At 43.2% G+C, this 21,465-nt stretch overlaps 1 protein-coding gene across 18 annotated transcripts in view; it reads right to left on the minus strand.

Moving 5' to 3' along the window:
- The window catches only part of ZBTB38 (zinc finger and BTB domain containing 38), a 172,697-nt gene that overhangs the window by 41,992 nt on the left and 109,240 nt on the right, over positions 1-21,465 (minus strand). Inside the window, exon 5 of one of the 18 annotated variants that reach the window (XM_049867532.1) lies at positions 1,694-2,959. The exons of 16 other annotated variants lie outside the window; for them this stretch is intronic. The gene's annotated coding sequence lies outside the window, so the exon portion shown is untranslated. Of the gene's footprint in view, positions 1-1,693; positions 2,960-9,200; positions 20,467-21,465 lie in introns of those variants that run through there. One more of the 18 variants, XR_007515102.1, reaches the window with a different exon arrangement.

The following is a 21,465-nucleotide window of genomic DNA, read 5'->3' on the forward strand; positions in this document are numbered from 1 at the left end:
CGTAAGTCAAAAGGCGAAAGATGGACCAAGGGCTTTTAATGTGAACAAAGTATGAAAAGTTTATTGATATGGTTTCAAATACTATGTTGCAACTAACCTCTGAGAAACTCACTTGTCAAATTTTGGTTTTTTTTTTTTTTTTTTTATATCAAAGAATATTCCACAATTAACTGAAAAGACTATTAGAAAACTCCCCTTTTCCAACTACGTATTTGTTGGATTTTTTTTAATACTTCAACCAGAATGACATATTGCAACAGAATGCAGAAGTAGATATTAGTATCCAGCTGTTTTCTACTAACCCAGATATTAAAAATATTTACAAAAATGTCAATCACTCTTCTCACTGTTTTTTCTCTTAGAAAATATAGTTACTGTTCATAAAAATGTTATTTGATCATGCAATAGGTTTATCACAGTCATTTTAATGAATAGCTTTAAAAATCCTCATTTTTAATTTTAAATATGGTCAATATTGACATATACATAACTCAGATAAACAAAAATTCTTTGGGTACTCAATGTTTAAGAGCCTAAGAAGTCCTAGGGTCAAAATGTTTGCGAACTGCTGCTCATGTATTAAAAAAAAAAAAGTTCAAAAATTTTAAAGAAATTATTTAAAACATTTTAACTCAAAACAGATTATATACGAGCCTAAAAGAAATAAAGAGAAAGTGGATGAAAGTGTGGTAGAATACAAAGCAGAAATCCCCAGGAGACAAATGGAGAGACTGGAGACGGAGTAACACAGATCAACACAGCCACAGCCACACACTCGACCCAGTAACACACTCGACAGCTGCCCTTATTTTCCAAGCTTGAGGCGATTGCCGTTTCTTGAGTAAATGAACAGGGCTGAAAAACCAGGTGAGGCCAATAGGCCTTTCCATGCTACGCGAAGGTGAAAACTCCCCTAATGTGCACGGCTGCCGCCTGTATTCTACCTGAGAATCTGTAATTGTTTGTATCCCTGCCTTCCAGATCTCAAAGGTTAGCTTGGTCATAGTATTGTTTGCCCATATGATTCTACCATTCATCCATTCAAAATCAACCCCCTCCCCATCTTAATGTGGACACTGTTTTCAGGCACTGGTCAGCTCATTCTGGGGCTGAACTTCAAAAGAGAGAAACAATTCTTGGCAATGATCTGACCAACTAATCCTCAGGATTTCTGCTTTAATTAAATCTCTCCCTCCCCCAATTAGTTTAGACCACTTTACTGAATATACACAGAAGTCAAAAAACTTAAAACAACAGTTTCTATTTAAATTCCTAACCCTCATAGTGCAAAAAAAGGATTCTTTGAAACCCTTTTAGAATTGTTAACTAATGTGTCTACTATGTAGACCTTTACAGGGCTTGTTAATAAAATTTGGTGCACTTTTATAAGAAAATCTTAAGACATTACAAAGAGTGAAACAACCTCATCTACTTTCTTGGTGCGAACTAGGGCTACTCACTCCTTAGGGCCAGACTGAACCCCATTTTTCTAAACCTTCTGCTTAGAGGAAAAGGCCAAGAGCCTTCTTCCCAGCACCCTGACCTCTCAATTCCTAACGTATATAATAACAACACTGAATCAACAGAGCGACTTTCCACTTTCTCCTCCCTCTACTGCAAGTCGTCTTCTATAAAAAGAAACGTAGGAGTAAAACCCAACTAAAAAAAGAACGCACTGTATTAGGATACTGACCTGGAATCCTGCAAAAGTCAAACTCACAATTCATTTGGGGCCAGTGCGGGGCCCATATCAAAGTGGGATCTACGGTTCAGGTTTGCTATTCCTTGTGGAAAGTTCTCTGACAAAGAACACTGTTTCGGAGATCCGGCTCCACCATCCCACACACCTCTTTGCAGTGCGTTTTCTCATAGTCATGTTGGGTGACTACGTCAGACCTCCTCACGTGACAGGGCTTTAGACGCACACGCATCAGATCTCGAAAACAGATTTCAAAACAGAAGCCCTTCATGGAGTTGAGCTGTGTCTAGGAAACGAAAAACCTCTTGATTTTGCCTTCTAAATGCAGCTACAAAGGGGCAGAAAACTGCATTATCGGACTTTAATTCACTTAAGCTATCAGATGCAAAAAGGCACAGTATGACAAAGGATCTTGCTGGTTGTGGTGGTCCCGGTGGGTTGTTTTGTTTTGTTTTTTAACCCTTCTGTGCCTGGTGGTACATCCAGTGACCATGAACTTTTCCAGCCTCTGGGGTTTATTGGGAAGTTACTGTACCACTGATAGTCTGTGCTACCGCAAGGCAGGGACCTTTATGACTTGGAGACTAAAGAAACGGGCATGTGCTGCAATTCGCTGTTTTTACAGGGTATTGTATGAGGTGTCTGAATTACTGGTAGGAAAAATGGAAATTCTGAAAATATTTACAACACTTATATAACAATAGACCCCGGTGGAGACTCTGGGGTATAATTAGTGATATGTACCACTAAACACTTAGGGTAGGCTTGTGGGAGGGGACAAGAAAAAACAAAAGTCCACGTTACCTACCAGTCAGACACTCAATGGTTCAGCACACTTCCATGAATGAAAACACATAGTATTGACAAAAAATTCAAAGCAGAAAATAACTGGGTCACCACAGGGTTAACTGAAATTCAGGCACTCTAAAGGCCAACGTCAGGAAGCTGCTAGAGTGCATTTAACTGGCAGGGAGTCTGGCTTGGAGGACCTTACCTGAATATATTATCTTGAAAAGGTAAACACTCGTTCTCCAGACTTGTACTTGCGTGTACACAGATTGTGAGAACGAGTATCATCAGATGCATGAATGATGCAATGTGCCCAGTGAAATATTTCAGGGTGCTTATTTGGAAAGATGAAAGGGGGAAAAGGTCCTTTGTTTTTCCTTCTGGAACGCAGTCATGTTTCATGGTAACCCATGTACCTCAGGGTTCATCTCGGGATCCAGGTTGCCGAGACAATCCGCTTGCCTAAAAAACCTGGCAAACAGGATTAGAGAGTATCTCTCAGTCCCTCGAGTGCTGTGTCCATTTCTTGTTTCAACCAAATTCCACTGACACTCAAGTTCTGATGTAGAAGGCATTTATTTGTAATCTAAATGCTATGGGGGCTATGTTACCAATATGACCAGGACAGGGTTCTTGCCCCCTGGAACTTCTCATTTTAGGCGTAAGTTTATCATCAAGAGATGATTTCAAAGGCCAAATATCATGTTCTTATGAACCTAAAGGGCCAGCTGATGTAATGGAAGGTGGACTTGTTTCTCTCAGTTGACTGCTGTCTTTGGGGGTGGGGGCTGTACTGCAGTACATTGTGGCTTCTGAACAAGAACGACTCTCCAACTAGCAGCAAGGGTAGGATATCCTAAAACAGATGGAGCACTCACTGCTTCTTTGGTGTTAAATTATCCACCCTCACCCCTCTGTGAACCCCTACTTTCTGGGAACCCTGCAAAGCAATGAATCGGATAATGAAACAGACGCTGGACAGAGGAGTGAATGAGATAATGCACACCAACAGCACCCAGTGCAGTGCCTGGCAAATAGCAGCGGTTCAACGAACATCAGTTGGAACTAGCTTGAGAATTTACTGTGCCCTGCTCAACTGGTTGCTATGGAGAGAACTGTTTATACTTTGCCTCCCTGAAGTCCACTCTTCACACGGCATACAAGATGATCTTTCAAACAGAAATGAGATCAAGTCGAGTCCTGCTTCAAATCCTTCGGTGGTCTTCCCCTGATCGTAGAATAGAATCCAGACTCTTCTCTGTGGCCTCTGGACCCTGTACCACCCACAGGTCCTGGTCACTCTCTCCTCTGCGCTGCATTCTATCAAAGGTCTCCCCCTTTGCCTACTTCCCCTGCCGAGTCTCCTCCGGTCCTAGGGCCTTTGGAACACACTTTTTCCAGTGCTGTCCACAGCCGGCCCATGCTCATCCTTCAAGCCCAGCTTAAATGTCACCTGGGACGAGCCGCCTCATCACTCTGTCTTCTTCCCCACGCCCCGTTTATTTGCTGTCACACCTTCTCTTTTCCTTCACACTACTCACCCCAAACTGCGATTATCATGTGTATCTGCCTGCTTGGTTAGTGGCCATTTTGCCTGCAGAAGTTCCAGGAGGGAGAGGACCTTGTCCGTACCGCTCACTGCTACATCTCTAGGTGCCAGCACATGGTAGGTGCTCAGTAAACGTTTGCTGAATGACTCAGTGAAGTGGCTATGCACGGAGAACACGAACAAGGCTCGCTGATTAAAAAAGCAACTTGCCCCTCTTCCCCGCACTCCTGATCCTTCTTACCCTGCTTGGCTTTGTCTTTTTCCCACAGCACAGCACTCACAGCCTTCCGACAGGCTACATAATTTACGTATTTACTATTTATTGTCCATTGGTCCTGCTAGAATTTGAGCCCCACCAGGGCAGAAATCTTTGATTTTGATTTTTCTTCAATGATGTGTTTTAGGCACCTAGAACAGAGCCTGGCACATAGTAGGCCCTCAATTAACATTCATTTAATAAATGAATCATCTGTGCTATCAACAGATATCTGTTTGTAAATCAGCATTATACAGGAATCACCAAGAACATTGCCAATTCCGATTTTCATCCGTCTCCCCCAGTTTCGAATGTAATTGCTTTCGTCTGATATATTTCAGGTGTAAAGCACTTCACATGTTGGTTCATTTAATTCTCTCACGACTCTATGAGGCAGGCATATAAAATGGAGATACGACTATGCACCTCATAGGATTAAATGAGTGAACGGAGTCAATGCTCAGTGTATGGAAGTTGGTGTTATTTGCACGCCCACAGTATAGATGTGGAAACCGAGGCCTGGAGAAGTGATTTGCTACGGTAGAGCCTATAATTTCTGATGCAGGAGCAGCACTCAGTGCGCTGCACTGCAGCCTCACGCGTGTGCACACACAGCAGTCATGAAGTCAGAGCAGGCAGACTCGCTCTGTCCAGCATGAAATGGCCCTGCACGGAGCCCACGCTGCAGGCAGACAAGATCACTGCTAGAGAAGCCCACGCAGGAGCAGATGCAGGCTGGGAATCTAGAGGCAGGACCTTCAGAGGCAGGCAGACTGGGTCACATGCCAAGAAATCACCGAAAGATGGTGCCAGATGTGAAGGGGAATGTGCCAGTTACGAGGGCAATCGGAGCCTTGCTGGACAATGGGCCTCGGGCCTGGGATCCCTCATGGCTGCCTGGTTTTCAGTAGCTGCGTGGCATTTTCAAGGTGACACCTGACATATAGTCATAGTTTCCACCCCACAGCCTAGAAAATATCCACACAGCCAGGATTTGCTAATCTGAAGTGCATACGTCAGCAAGATGAGTCTTCATTTGCACCCTGCCCCCCAGTGAGAATTTAGACTTTCCAACTCATTACAGGCCTGGAAATGATGCAGTTTTGGGGATTACGGGGCTTATGCTGGGTACAGCAAGACACCAGAGGATGTGAAGACCCTGAGAGGCGCTGGGGGAAAATAACCACCAGGGTGGGGTCAGCTTCTGGTACAAGGGAAGACTCCTGGCCAACATGGAGCTGAGGTATGGTCAGTGAGGCTCGCCAAAATTCTAAATCCTAATTCTAGTATCCTTACTAAGGCTTAAAAGGTTCTCTGTGGTTTGGCCTCATTTTCCACCACTCTAACCCACGTTAGCTTCCTTTCTGCTCTTTGCATGTGCCCAGGTCTTTCCCACCACATGGCCTTTGCACATGCTGCTTCCACGGTCTAGAATGCCCTTCCAGCCCAGGCAGCAGCCTACCCTGATCTCCATTCAACAGCTCCTCTCCCCTCTAAATCATGCTCACCTGTTATGTACTCTCACTGCACTTCTCTTTCACAGTACTTATTGCTATTGGAATTAAATATCTGACAAGCATGTGCCTTTATCACCAGAGTATAAATTATCTGAGGGCTCAGACTATTCATCAGTTTCCCTAGCATTCAGCACTGTACTTGTCACACAATAGATGTTAATCAATATTAAATGAATGAAAAACCCAAAAACACCTCAGCACGAAGTTTACAGAGCCCACCAAACCTGGGTTACCAAGCTTTCTGGGCCTAGCATTAGGACAGTGTGAACTGCCCTGCTATTTCCCACTTATGCCAGTGGGGTCAATATATTTGCTGAGCATAAGAAAGTCAAGTAGAGAGAGAGGTGGTTTAAGATGGTGGCACAGTCAGATGCCTCATAATGTCCCTCTTACAACAAAGACACGAGAAAACAAGTCAATCAGATATAGATGCCAAATTTGGAACCCTCGGCGTCAAAGGCAAGACTGAAGAATCGGACCGAGTGCCAAGTGGAAGGAGAGACTGTACAAAAACTGCGGACACAGAGAATTACGGATCATCAGCACCCTGCCAGTCAAACCTGCCCAGTGTGGCCATACTGAGACAAAGCAAGCAGTGTTCCCAGCCAAAGCCTCATCACCCGGTGCTGCCAAGAAGGAGTGACTCTGCACCCATGTGTAGAGCCAGGCAGGAGTGCTCCTCGGCCAGCGAAAGTTAAGTGCACTCACCACATTCACTGCGCGTTCCCCCGAGTTCCCTGTGCTGGAGGACCGTGGACCTATAGTCCCCCTCCATTCCCCTCAACCACCTCGCTGCACGTGCTCACAGACTGAACGCATCCCCACTGCCCCACCTCCTGTGCCAGGGGCCCACAGACCAGTGGCTCCTATTCCTTTACTCAGCCACCCACACCAAGGACCTGCAGACCAGTGGCACCTGCTTCTCTGCCCAGCCACCCATGCCAGGGTCCCTCAGATTGGGAGTACCCACTTCCCAGCCCATTCACCAGCACTGGGGACCTGTGGATTGGCAAAGCCCCCTCTTCTGCCCACTCACCCATGCTGGGGGCCTGAGAAGCAGTGGCGCCCTATCTTCTGCCCACACACCTGTGCTGGAAGCCCACAGACCAGTGGCACCCACTCCCAAGCCCAGCCACCTGCGCCAGAGCCCACGAACCAGTGGCGCCCATTTCTCCACCCAGTCACCAGTGCCATGGGGCCTGCAAACCAGTAGCACCTGCTACTCTTCCCAGCCACACACACACAGGAGGCCTGCAGACCAGGGGCACCCACTTCTATGCCCAGCCACCTATGCAAGGGTCCTGCAGACTAACAGCTCCTCCTCTGGCCAGCCACCTGAGCCAGGGACCTGCAGATCAATGGTGTACCCTCCCCCGCATCTCACTTGAGTAGACAGGGGTGCACCTCTGAGCATGCGCCAGTGAGCTGGTGGCATCCTCCTGCCTTACCCCCTCACACTGTCCCCCCTTGCAACCGTAGACTCATGCCTGCTCAGACCACCCCCATGCAGCCCTGCCCACCTGGGGCCGTCAGTGCGAGTTTCCGTGCCACCCACCTAGTGACCCGTGCACCCTCTCTCTGACTACCCAGCAACCAGCAGTGTGCACACATAGCACCCAACCCAGCAACCTGTGAGAATGCTCCCTGCACCCACACCCAGGAGACTGGCCAGACAGTAACATCACCTCATCAGCAATGCCAGCAACAGCATGACAGACATCAGCTACACTCCTGCCAAACAGCAGGCAGGAGACAGGCAGGAGACCCTAGTGCCCTCATCTATTATCCACCCAGCTGCAGCAGCATACATTCCATACTCAAACAGTTCCTGCAGGCTGTTCCACTTTCATTGAAATCCCTGGATACCTCACCACCTGCTGAGATGCCAATTCATCCATGCACACTGGGCATGCCCCACCCATTTGGGTAGCACTCCCTCACAGCGGATGCGGAGAAGTCCTGCCCTGACTTCCATAGAACAGACTAACTGCTAATACCAAACTTAATGCCTCAGAGACAGCAGACAGTAACAAATCATATGAAGAAACAGGATAAGACGGCTCAAAGAAGTGAGCAAAATAAAAGAGGCAGAAAATCTTCCTGAGGAAGAGACAGTAATAGAACTAACTGAATCTGAAAGACTTTTATATAGGATCCTCAAAGAGATCGTGGAAAACATAGGCAAATCCACAGAAAACAAGGACAAAACTCTAGAAGAATTTGAGAAAACAATACAAGAACAAAATGACCAAAAAAATAAACAATTAGAAAACATACAAAAGCTGCAACTACAGATCCAGAAGATTAACAATAAAATATCAGAAACAGATAACTCAATGGAAGGACCTAAAAGTAGAACTGAATCAACAGAAGAAAGCATTAGTGAAATAGAGGACAATTTTTTTTTATACTAATTCGAGAACAATATGAAAAGAGAATGAAGAAAAATGAAGAAAGCCTAAGAGTTATGTGGGACACAATCAAGAGGAATAATTTACACATGATTGGAATTCCAGAACAGGTGGTGACCAAAAAAAAAAAAAAAAAAAAAAAAAACAGAGAGAATTTTTGAGGAACTGCTGGCAGAAAACTTCCCTAATACGAAAGATGAGAAGGTTCCATCCAAGAAGCTCAATGAGCCCCATACAGGATAGACCCCAAAAGAAAGTCACCAAGACATATCATAATCAAACTCTCTAAAACCAAAGACAAAGAAAGAATTCTGGGAGCAGCTTGGGAAAAACAAAATCTCACCTACAAAGGGGCACCAATAAGAATAAGCTCTGACTTCTTGGCAGAAACCATGCAGGCAAGAAGGCAATGAGATGAAATATATAAAACCCTGAAAAGAATTGCCAACTGAGAATTATATATCCAGCAAATTGTCTCTCAAATAAGGCAAAACTAGGATATTCTCAGATAAGCAGAAATTAAGGGAATTTGTGAAAACCAGACCAACCTTACAAAAAATATTAAAAGGAGTCCTTCAGACAGAGAACTAATGACATCAGACAACAACCTGAGTTTAAGACACATGAAAGCATCATCCAGATACCAACTCAGGTAAAGAACTCTCAAAAGTAAAATAAAGCTACGAAACTGAAAACAAGGAACCACAGATGTCAATTTGTAATCAATGTCAACTTCAAAACACAAAGGGGGAATAAATGGTGAAGTTACAGAACTTCCATAAAGAGAGCAAGTCAAGGAGATATCAAGAAATAACTGACTGTTTTAAATGTAGGAAGGTAAAGGTAAACTTCAGAGTAACCACAAAGAAAATTAATAAACTTACTCACCAAAATGAAAAAGAAAATCTTAAAGACTCAGTAAACACTAAATCAACAACAAAAAGGAAAAGAAAATCCATAAACAAAAAGAACTCAGCACAGAAAATTAAACAGAACACAGAAACTGTGAACACAAAAAAAAGCACAATAAAATGACAGCAATAAGTTCATACCTATTGATAACCACAGTGAATGTAAATGATTTAAATGCACCAGTCAAAAGAGAGAAAGTGGCAGAATGGATTAAAAACATGACCCATCAGTATGTTGCCTACAATAGACACACCTTAGACACAAAGACATAAATAGGTTAAGAATCAAAGAATGGAAAAAAGATACCAAGCCAACAGTAACCAAAAAAGAGCAGGAGTGGCAATGTCAACCTGTGATAAAACACACTTCAAGTCAAAATCTATCGTAGGAGACAAGGAAAGGCATTATATAATGATTAAAGAGTCAATCCACCAAGAGGACATAACCATAATAAACATTTACGTATCCAATGACAGAGCTCCAAAAATACCAAAACAAACTTTAACAGTACTGAAAAGAGAAATAGTTCCACAGTAATAGTAGGAGACTTTAACACACCACTTTCGATGACAGACAAAACTAGAAGAAAAATTCAACAAAGATACAGAAGATCTAAATAACACAATTAACCAACTTGACCTCATAGACAGATACAGAACACTCCACTCTACAGCACCACAGTACACATTCTTCAGCACACATGGATCATTCTCCAGAATAGATCATATTTTAAGTCACAATGTGAGCCTCAGTACATTAAAAAAAAATCAAAATAATACAAAGCATCTTCTCTTATCATGTTATAAGACTAGAAATCAGTTACAGGAAAAAAAATCAAATACATGGAAATTGAATAACACCTTGCTTAAAAACCACTGGGTAAGAGAAGAAATTTAAAATGAAATAAAACAATTCCTAGAATCAAATGAAGATGAAAACACAACATGCCCAAACCTTTGGGACACAGCAAAAGCAGTGCTCAGAGGAGAATTTACAGCAATAAGCACACATATTAAAAAAGCAAGGCCACAAATCAACAGCCTACCTCTCCAACCCGAACAAACAGAAAAAGAGCAGCACAAGAAGCCCAGTCACCAAAGAAAGGAAATAATAAAGATCAGAGCAGAAATAAATGAGACAGAAAAACAACAGAAAAAATCAACAAGACTAGAAGTTGGTTCTTTAAGAGGATCAATAAAATTGACAAACCACTAGCCAAACTGACAAAGCAAAAGAATGAGAAGATACAAATAACCAAAATAAGAAATTAAATGGATGACATTACAACAGAACCAATTATGATAAAAAGATCACAACAGAATATTATAAAAACTGTACTCCAACAAATTTGAAAACCTAGGATGAACAAATTTCTAGAAACACACTACCTACCTAAACTAATGCAAACTGAGGTAAAAAATTCGAACAGACCTATAACAAAAGAGGAGATAAAAGAGGTTATGGAAAAAAAAAAAAAAACTAACAACAACAAAAAAGCACCAGCCCAGATGGCTTCACTGAAGAATTCTACAAAATATTCAGAGAAAAACTGACACCGATTCTACTCAAACTATTCTAGAACATAGAAAAGAAAGGAATACTCCTGAATTTATGAAGCCAGAATAACACTGACACCAAAGCCAGGAAAAGATACCACTAAAAGAGAAAATTATAGACAAATATCCTTCATGAATATAGATGCAAAAATTGTCAACAAAATTCTAGCCAATAGAATTCAACAGCATATCAAATAAATAAATAATACAACATAACCAAGTGGGATTCACACCAGGTACATAAAAAAAAAAAGATGGTTCAACATTAGAAAATCAATCCACGTAATTCACCACATAAACCAAATAAAGGAAAAGAATCACAGAATCATCTCAATCGATGCAGAAAAGGCATTTGATAGCATCCAACACCCTTTCCTCATAAGAACGCTCAGCCAAATAGGAATACAAGGGAAATTCCTCAACATAATTAAGGGCACATATACAAAACCAACAGCCAGCATCACTCTCAAGGGAGAGAGGGTGAAAGCATTCCTCTTGAGAATGGGGACCAGATAAGGATGCCCTTTATCACCATTCTTACTCAATATTGTACTGGAATTCATAGCTTGAGCAATAAGGCAAAAAAGGGAAATAAAGGAATCCAAATTGGTAAGGAAGAAGTAAAACCAACCCTATTTGCAGATGACATCATCACATACGTAGAAAATCCCAGAGATTCCACAAGAGAGTTACTGGAACTAACAGAAGGATTCAGCAAAGTGGGACGGTACAAGAACAACACACAAAAATCAGATGAATTCCTCTACATTAACAAAGAGAATGCTGAAAAGGAAATCAGGAAAACAATACCATTTACAACAGCCCACAAAAAGACAGGAGTAAATCTAGCCAGAGATGTAAAAGACTTACACAAAGAAAACTACAAAACACTACTACAAGAAACCAAAAGAGATCTACATAAACCAAAAGAGACCAAAACAATGTAAAAGACTGGAACCGTGCTCATGGGATGGGAAGACTTAACATTGTGACCATGTCAAAACTACCCAAAGCGATCTATGGATGTAATACAATCCCAATCCAAATTCCAACAACATTCTTTAACAAAATGGAAAAACTAACCTCCAACTTTATATGGAAAGGAGAGAGGCCCCAGGTAAATAAAGCATTATTGAAGAGGAAGAAGAACGAAGTAGGACTCACACTTCCCGATCTCTGAACCTGCTATACAGCCACAGTAGTGAAAACGGCCTGGTACTGATACAACAACAGGCACACAGGCCAATGGAACGCAGTTGAGAGCTCAGAAGTAAATCTGTCTACCTATGTACCGTACCGCTGATCTTTGACAAAAGGTCAAAGTCCATTAAGTGGGAAAGGAATAGTCTCTTTAACAAAGGGTGCTGGCAAAACTGGATATCCAGTTGCTGAAAAATGAAACAGGACCCATACCTCATACCATACACAAAAACTAACTCAAAATGGATCAAAGACCTAAATGTAAAACCTAAAACTATAAAGTTCACGGAAGAAAACATAGGGACAAACCTAGAGGCCCAAATTTACAGCATAAATAGACTAAACGAGTAAAAAGAGAACCTACAGACTGGAAAAAAAAATGGCAATGACATATCTAAGAAGGGTCTAATCTTTAAAATTTATAGAAAACTTCAACACCTGAACAACAAAAAAAACAAACAATCCAATTTAAAAAAGGGCAAAGGACATGAACAGACACTTCACCAAAGAAGACACTCAGGCAGCTTGTTATCATTAGCCGTTCCAAAAAAACCAAACATGTTGCCACCAAGTCAATTCCGACTCACAGCGACCCTATAGGACAGAGTAGAACTGCCTCAAAGGTTTATCCAAGGAGCAGCTGGTGGATTTGAACTGCCTACCTTTTGGTTAGCAGCCAAGTGCTTAACCACTCTGCCACCAGAGCTCCCATTAGCCATTAGAGGGATGGAAATCAAAACTACAATGAGATACCATCTCAACCTGGTAATAATGCCACTGACCAAGAAAACAGAAAACAAATGCTGGTGAGGTTGTGGGGAGACTGGGACTCTTACACACTGCTGGTGGGATTATAAAAGATGGAACTCTTATACACTACTATGGAGAACAGTATGGTACTTTCTTAAAAAGCTAGAAATACCGTATGACCCAGCAATCCCACTCCGAGGTATATATCCTAGTGTAATAAGGGCCATCAGACAATTAGACATACGCACATCCATGTTCACTGCAGCATTATTCACCACAGCAAAGGGATGAAAAAAACCTAAGCGTCTATCAGTGGATGAAGGGATAAACAAATTATGGTACTTATACAAAATGGAATACTATGCAGTGATAAAGAATAATGATGAATCTGTGAAACATCTTACAACACGGGTGAATCCCGAGGACATTATACTGAGTGAAATGAGTCAATCACAAAAGGACAAATATTGTATGACACCACTATTACAAAAAATAAAAGGTTTACACACAGAAACAAACATTCTTTGATGGCTAGCAGGGATGGGAGGGGGAGGAAGGGAGAACCAGTAACTAGATAGTAGACACGTGTTAATTTTTGTGAAGGGAAAGGCAATACACAATATGGGGGAAGTCAGTGAATGTGACCAAGGCAAAAGAAGACCTGAGAGGTACACTAGAATAAACAGCAACTATGTAAATACTATAACAAAAAATCCTGCAACAACAGTAACAACAAATATAAATTTATGAGTGGATACATAGGTAGATATGTACGTTAAATAGGTGTGGGAGGTCATACGGGAATATACCAGTGCACATATGTAGGCGTAGTTATGGATATTCCTACATACATATCTATATCTGCTGCATGTGTATTCATATATATATAATACATATGAGGACATAGGGGACAGTTACGGAAACTTCTTAGACAACCAAATACCTCGCAGGACTGAGATCCTGGGATTGAGGGCTAAGGATCATAGTCTTGGGGGACATCTAGGTCAACTGGCATAACGTAGTTCACAATGTTCTGCATTCTACAGGGGTATGTAGCGTCTGAGATCTTAAAACCTTGGGAGCGGCCTTCTAAGATACAGCTATTGGTCTCCTCCCTCCAGGAGCAAAGGAGAGTGAAGAAAACCAAAGACTCAAGGAAGCCCACATGAACCACAGCTTCTACTAGCCCGGCTACCATTACCAACCCGCTCTGACCAGGAACACAATAGAAAGTTGCAGTGAGAGTGAGAGAAAAATGCAGAACAAAATTCAAATTCATAAAAAAGACCTGATTTACTAGACCAGGAACCCCTGAGGCGATACAGCCCTAAGACACCCTTCTAATGAGGAACTGAAGCCACTCCCAGAGATCACTTATCAGCCAAATAATAGGCCTATAGAATAAACGATAATCCTTAGAATAATCAACTATAAGAGACCAAAAGGGCAATATTTGCCCAAAGCAAAGATGAGAAGGCGGGAAGGGGCAGGGAACCTGGATGAATGGGAACAGGGAGCCAAGGCTGGAAATGGGAACAGTGCTAACACATTGTGGGGACTGCAACCAACGTCATGAAACAACTTGTGTAGGAATTATTGAATGCGAAACAAAGTTACTGTGTAAACTTTCACCTAAAGCACAATATTTCCCCTACCTTCCCCCCTAAAAAAAAAAAAAGTCAAGAAGGCTGTTCTAACATTGGAAGAAAAAACCAAAACACTTAAATCAAGACCAATCAAGACTAAAGCTGAGCTGGATAAGACAAGTCCTAACCACTGCCCACAAAGGCATTACTGCTCTAACAAGTCAAAACACTGAAACACTGAGAAAACTGCTTAATATCGCTGCTTTGGTTCAAAGGAAGAACAATTCCCCAAGCTGCTCCATCAATATGCCTTGCCCAAACTCCAGGAATTTGGTGTTTGTCTCCCAATTGCTTTGACTGAAATGACAATTTTTTTTTAATTAACTTTTTTTTTGTAATTTTTACTGTGCTTTAAGTGAAAGTTTACAAATCCAGTCAGTCTCTTATACAAGGAATTTACATACACCTTGCCATATACTCCTAGTTGCTCTCCTCCTAATGAGACAGCACACTCCTTCCCTCCACTCTATATTTTCGTGTCCATTCCGCCAGCTTCTGACCCCCTCTGCCTTCCCATCTCCCCTCCAGGTAAGAGATGCCAGCATAGTCTCAAGTGTCTACTTGATCCAAGCAGCTCATTCTTCACCAGCATCTTCTTCTATCCCATTGTCCAGTCCAATCCCTGTCTGAAGAGTTGGCTTTGGGAATGGTTCCCGTCCTGGGCTAACAGAAGGTCTGGGGACCATGACCACCGGGGTCCTTCTAGTCTCAGACCATTAAGTCTGGTCCTTTTATGAGAATTTGCTGCATCCACTGCGCTCCTGCTCCCTCAGGTGTTCTCTGTTATGTTTAATTAACTTTTTAATAAATATTGAATCACTTTTATTTTTTAAGCTGGCCAGACGTGGTACAGGGGAACGTCTTGGTTTCGCATGATGCCCTCCCTCACCTACTCCCATAGGTCACCACGCTCTGATCCACCTTTCAGTTCCAACGTCCTGTCCCTCCCTCAGCCTCCTCTGGTGAGAAGCTAATCTGGAGATGCTGCAGGGCCCTTGAGAAGCACAGCTGGGCCTGTGACCTGCTGCTTGGTCATGGAACTGTGGTCACTTACGCTTTGTTGTGCACCAATATGTGACCCACTCTAAAAGCGCACCAAGCCCCCTTTCCCCACCAAGCAACCAAGAGCAAGACGGAAAGGACATTGCAATGTTTGTTTATAACGGTGGTTCTCACAGAACGTGCACATCAGACTCACCCACGGAACCTCAAAAAGAATCTGAAACAGGTGCCACCACCAACACTGAATAGGCGTCTTGGAAAACCGGGTCTGGGCAGGTGTGCTTTTTAACAGATGATTCTAAAGTGCATTCTGCTGAAAGTTACTGAGTGAGACAGTACACACGAGCTGGCCCATGCATCTGCCTACACCCAGGAACAAACAGGTCACTGTGGCCCCTGCTTGTGCTGGAGCCCCTCTGGGAGTCTTCTGGTGTTAGTTCAGAGTGACATCGACATCAACACAAGCATCAATGTCCCCATCACAATTTACTCTCTTAGCAGGAGGGTGTTCACCTAAATACGCCAGCCAAGTGCCCCTAACGCCTAACACGTGTGTCCGTGTGCCAGCATGTGCCACACACCGTACATACACCACCCCATTTAAGCCTTGCTGCAATCTTATTTTGTAAATGAGAAAGCTGGGGCTCAGAGAGGCTGTGCAACTTGAAAAGCATCATTTAGCTAGTGAGGGGCAAAGCTGGGATTCAAACCCAGGCAGTCTGCCTCCCAAACCACCCTCTCTACTCTCCATTACAGGTTCAGGAGCATCAAGAAATAAAAAAGTTAGCTTTTCCGTGGTTTGCTTTCCTCAATTGCATTTAGTGAAATGCACACATATTAGAGATCAAACCACTTAAATGCTCACGTGACATCACCCCAGCCTCCTTGCCAATGTGTGAGTGTTTGGCAAGCTGTAGCCTGGCCTTGAGCAGGGGCTGTCATGCACCAGGGCACAGACTATGCCCTGTGGTAGGCGGAGGAGGCCATGAGAGGCTGAGGTATGTACCTCGGTGCAGGGCTGCACCCCCTCCTCCTGCCAGAGGAATCATCTCTCTAATTTGCACACAGGTGCCATATGGACCACCAGGTGGCCCCAGCCCTGCGGGAGGCTGCTCAATGCTACAGTGAACATTTAAGGGAAATTCAGAATTGTCCATACATTCTACTTCTATTTTATTTTAAAATATTGTCAACTTCAAAGTAGCAGATTGTCCTCATAAACATTCAAACATTTTAATTTTTTTAATCCATGTCCACTTCAAGACAGTATTTACTGAATGCCTAAAAAAACCATGCAGCCAGGTATTGGGCATAGCAAAGGGGTTATACAAAGAGGGGTCAAAGAAGGGGAACGGTGGGGAAGACCAAAGCTATGACACTCCAAAGCTCTGCATTAGTCCACTGGTGAACTAGGGCACCATCTAAGGATAGGCTAGGATAAGGAAGACCGTATCTGGTCTGGCAGAGGTCAGGGCTCCAGCCAAGGATAAGTTAGGAGAAGGCAGACTGTATCTCATCTGGCACAGAGGTTAAGGGCATAAACTTTGGCGTCAGGTGAACTTGGCTCTGCCACTTTCTGGCTGTGACTTTGGGTGAGTTTCTTACACTCTTATACCTCAGTTTCTTCATCTGTAAAATGGAGGTATAATAGAATTAATTTTTGAAGGATCCACATGAGGAATAAACAATAATGCCTGTAACTTGGCATAATGTCTGGCATAAACTCAAGCTCAGTAAATGTTAGCTATTACTACCACTGTTATTAACAATTAATTGTTACTAGTCCCAAATGTCAGTAATATTAGCTAAGGCTTGATCCCAGGCCTAAAATCTGGGGAATGTGAAATTCCTCAAGGGCAGAGACCACATCCTGTTTTACTGTGTGACCCAGCTTCCCAGAACCGCCCCCAATGCTTGCTGCCCTTGTTCTTTTGTGACACAGAGTTGATTCTGACTCACAGTGACCCTACAGGACAGAGTAGAACTGCTCCATAGGGTTTCCAAGCCTGTAATCTTTACAGGAACAGACTGTAAAGGTGTTTTGTCTGGTAGAGCTGCGGTATGGCTTTGAGCCACTGACCTTTGGGTTAGCAGCCAAGCGCTTAACCATTTCGCCATCAAGGCTCCTTTTACTACCCTTAAACCCAAAACCAAACCCACTGCCGTTGAGTCGATTCTGACTCATGGTGACCCTATAGGACAGTAGAACGGTCCTATAAGGTTTCCAAGGCTATAAATCTTTATGGAAACAGACTGCCACATATTTCTCCTGCAGTGCAGCCGGTGGGTTTGAACCACCAACCTTCTGGTTAGCAGCCAAGAGCTTTAACCATTGCACCACCAGGGCTCCTTCTTGCTACCCTTAACCAAAAAACCCAAACCCACTGCCGTCAAGTCGATTCCAACTCATAGCGACCCCACAGGACAGAGTACAACTGCCCCATAGAGTTTCCAAGGAGCACCTGGTGGATTTGAGCCGCCGACCTCTTGGTTAGCAGCCGTAGCTCTTAACCACTGTGCCACCAGGGTTTCCCTTGCTACTAGAGGCTCATTAATCATTCTTCCTTGATGCAGAGAGCAGCTACATCTGAGCCTTAGCCGCACAGGTATGTGGACATTTGGTCACAAATATCATCTAAATAACTTTCTTTTTCTTTCTTTAGTTGCACTGTTAACATTTCTTCTAAGTGAGAGGGGAGGAGGAAGCAATAAAAACTCAAATAAAAATCAGGTTGATAATTTATTAGCAATTCTGGTAAGCAGCTTGGTAGGAAGGAGGCCAAAATAACTTAAGACAAATAATTACATCATCTATAAACTTCTATTTTGTGTTTATCCTCTTCATTCAGAAGGCTACTCATATTTGTCTATAAATTTATAGATAAGAATAAACCTAGGGTATTATCTGTTTATTGGGTGATATGCCTGTTTTAGTGACATTTTTCACCTTCATTAAAAATTAAAAAGAAAAGATCCCTCCCCCCCCCACCCCCACTCTGCCTCATCACTGCTCACATCTGTTTACAGACCCTTGGCCGGCTGACGTCTGCTCCGTTCTCATGAAAAGGGGATTTTTGGAGTGCGCAGTCTTGGGACCTCTTCTCTCTTAAACTAGGAACCTAATGATGTTATTAAGTTTGGTTGTGCTTTATTTTTGAGGATAATCAGATGTTTCAGTTTTTTGATTTTAGAAATTTTTTTTTTTTTTTTAGTTTAGGTCCCATTTAACGGATTTATTAGTTTATAGTTTGCTCGGTTAAAAAAAATACTAAAAATTTGGGTTCAGTTTGGCATGTTTATGTACTTTATCCTTCAATCTGCCACTGAAGTCCTTGACTAAAATTACCTATCAGATCAACCTATCAGATCAAGCTTTCTTTTTCCTGTTCAGATAGGCTGTCCTTTCCCCTCCTGATAGTTATCTTTATCTTCAGAGCATAAAACAGGGCCTCTGCTCACACACTCCTACGTTCAAATTCCAATTCTGTCACTTACTAGCTGTATGAACTGGGACAAATTAATTAACATCTCTATACACCTGCTTGAAACCCTGGTGGCGTAGCAGTTAAGTGTTATGGCTGCTAATCAAAGGGCTGGCAGTTCAAATCCACCAGGCACTCCATGGAAACTCTAACGTGCAGTTCTACCCTGCCCTATAGGATTGCTATGAGTTGGAATCAACTCGACAACACTGGGTTTGGTTTGTTTGTTTTTTTTTAATACCTGCTTACTTGGAGCCCTGGTGGCACAGTGGTTAAGAGCTTGGTTGCTAACCAAAAGGTCAGAAGTTTGAATCCACTAGCTGCTCCTTGGAAACCCTATGGGGCAGTTCTACTCTGTCCTACAGAGTCGCTGTGAGTCGGAATCAACTCAGTGTCAATGGGTTTGGTTTGGTTTTACCCTCTGAACAACCAGAGGGGAGCTTCTACCCCTCTAGTGGCTTCTAGATGCCCATATGCTACTCTTTCTAGCCTGGGTAAGAGCCCTGTGTGGGTTCTCCTGGATTACTATTTTAGCCCTATATTACATTATCACCCAGTTTCTTAACACAGAGAATTAGCAAAAACATCGAGGTAGCCAGACTCACCAGAGTGTTAGACTGAGTCAGGAGACCAAAGCATTTTACAACATGGGTGATCTCTCCTCTTCAAACCTTCATATCCTCTGCTCCTCACCTTGGGAAGAAGGGGTCTTTAAGCACAGTAAGGCACAGAGGTTATTCTCTGAGAGGCAATCATACCGCAAGAGGGCAAGGAGGTAGGGCAGAGGGGCTGCGGTGCCCTGGACCAGAAGAGTTGGGACTTGATGCAGGATACAGAGGGAAGGAGGCCAGAGAGGAAGGAGCATGGGGGCTCCCTCCTGAGGAAGCCTCCCTAGGAAACAGTGCCCACGTGTGCTGCACCTAGACTCCTGGGGAGAGGTCTGGCTCTTCAGTGTTGTTGCACCTGCTCACTCTGCTCTTCCAGGTACCATGGGCTTAATAATAGAGTCATAAGAGAGAATTCCCCAAAGCAGTCTCTAGCTCTGAGAGCAGGCTTTGTTGTTGTTGTTAGGTGTCGCTGAGTTGGTCTCAACTCATAGCAAACCTGTGTACTAGAGAACAAAACACTGCTTGGTCTTGCGCCATCCTCACAACCGTTGTTATGCTTCAGCCCATTATTGCAGCTACTGTGTCAATCCATGTCATTGAGGGTCTTCCTCTTTTTTGCTGACCCTCTACTTTGCCAAGCATGATGCCTTTCTCCAGGGACTGGTCTCTCCTGATATCATGTCCAAAGTATGTGAGATGAAGTCTTGCCATTCTCGCTTCTATGGAGCATTCTGGCTGTACTTCTTCCAAAGACAGATTTGTTCATTCTTCTGCCAGTCCATGTACTCAACATTCTTCACCAATACCATAATTCAAAGGCATCAATTCTTGTTTGGTCTTCCTTGTTCATTTTCCAGCTTTTGCATGCATATGAGGCAACTGAAAATATCATGGCTTGGGTCAGGTGCACCTTAGTCCTCAAAGTCACATCTTTGCTTATTAACACTGTAAAGAGGTCTTTTGCAGCAGATTTGCCCATGAGAACAAGCAGTCCCTCTTAAAAACATCTTCCTGTGAGAACAACCCTTTCCTGGTGGCAGTTTTTTCTGTGTTGAGTTTTTGGTATTCCTTTACATTTGATAGGTGTCCCTGCGTGGTGCAAACAATTAATGCACTCAGTTGCTAATCGAAAGGTTAGAGGTTTGAGTCCACCCAGAGGTGCCTAGGAAGAAAGGCCTGAATATCTACTTCCAAAAAATCAGCCACTGAAAACCCTATGGAACAAGCTCTACTCTGATACACAGGGGGTTACCAGGAGCTGGAATCAACTCGATGGCAACAGGTTTTTACATTTGATGACCATGGTCCGTGCCTAGTTCACAGCCCCGTGTCCACGAGATGGTGCTGAATTCACACAAAGAAACACTCTTGGTGATGGTTACAAGGGAGGGGAAGGGTAGGGAAGGGAAATCACTAACTAGATAGTAGGCCAGTGCTAACTTCAGTGAAAAGAAAGACAACGCATAATATAGGGGAAGTCAACACAACTTGACCAAAGTCATAGAAGCATTCTAGACACATCCAAACACCTTGAATGACTCAGTCACTGGGGCTGGGGGCTGGGGACCGTGGTCTGAGGGAACATCTAGGTCAAATGGCATAACACATTTCATAAAGAAAATGTTCTACATCCTACTTTGCTGTGTAGTGTCTGGGGTCCTAAAAGCTTGCGAGCGGCCATCTAAGAGGTGTCTATTGGTCCCAGCATGTTTGGGGCAAAGGAGAATGAAGAAAATCAAAGATACAAGCAAAATATTAGTCCAAAGGACTAACGGACTACATGAACCACAGCCTCCACCAGACCGAGCCCAGAAGAACTAGGTGGTGCCTAGCTACTACCACCAATCTCTCCGACAGGTATCACAGTAGAGGGTCCCAGGTAGAGTGGGAGAAAAATCTAGAATAAAATTCAAATTCACAAAAAAAGGCTAGACTCACTGGTCTGACAGTGACAGGAGGAACCTCCAAGACTATGGCCCCTGAACACCCTACTAACTCAGAACTGAAGCCACTCCCGAAGTCCAACTTTCAGTCAAAGATAAGACAACCAAAAAGGGCAACACCTGCACAAAAGCAGACGAGAAGGCA

The sequence above is a fragment of the Elephas maximus genome, chromosome 23 (assembly GCF_024166365.1).
Source record: "Elephas maximus indicus isolate mEleMax1 chromosome 23, mEleMax1 primary haplotype, whole genome shotgun sequence".
Classification (NCBI taxonomy): domain Eukaryota; kingdom Metazoa; phylum Chordata; class Mammalia; order Proboscidea; family Elephantidae; genus Elephas; species Elephas maximus.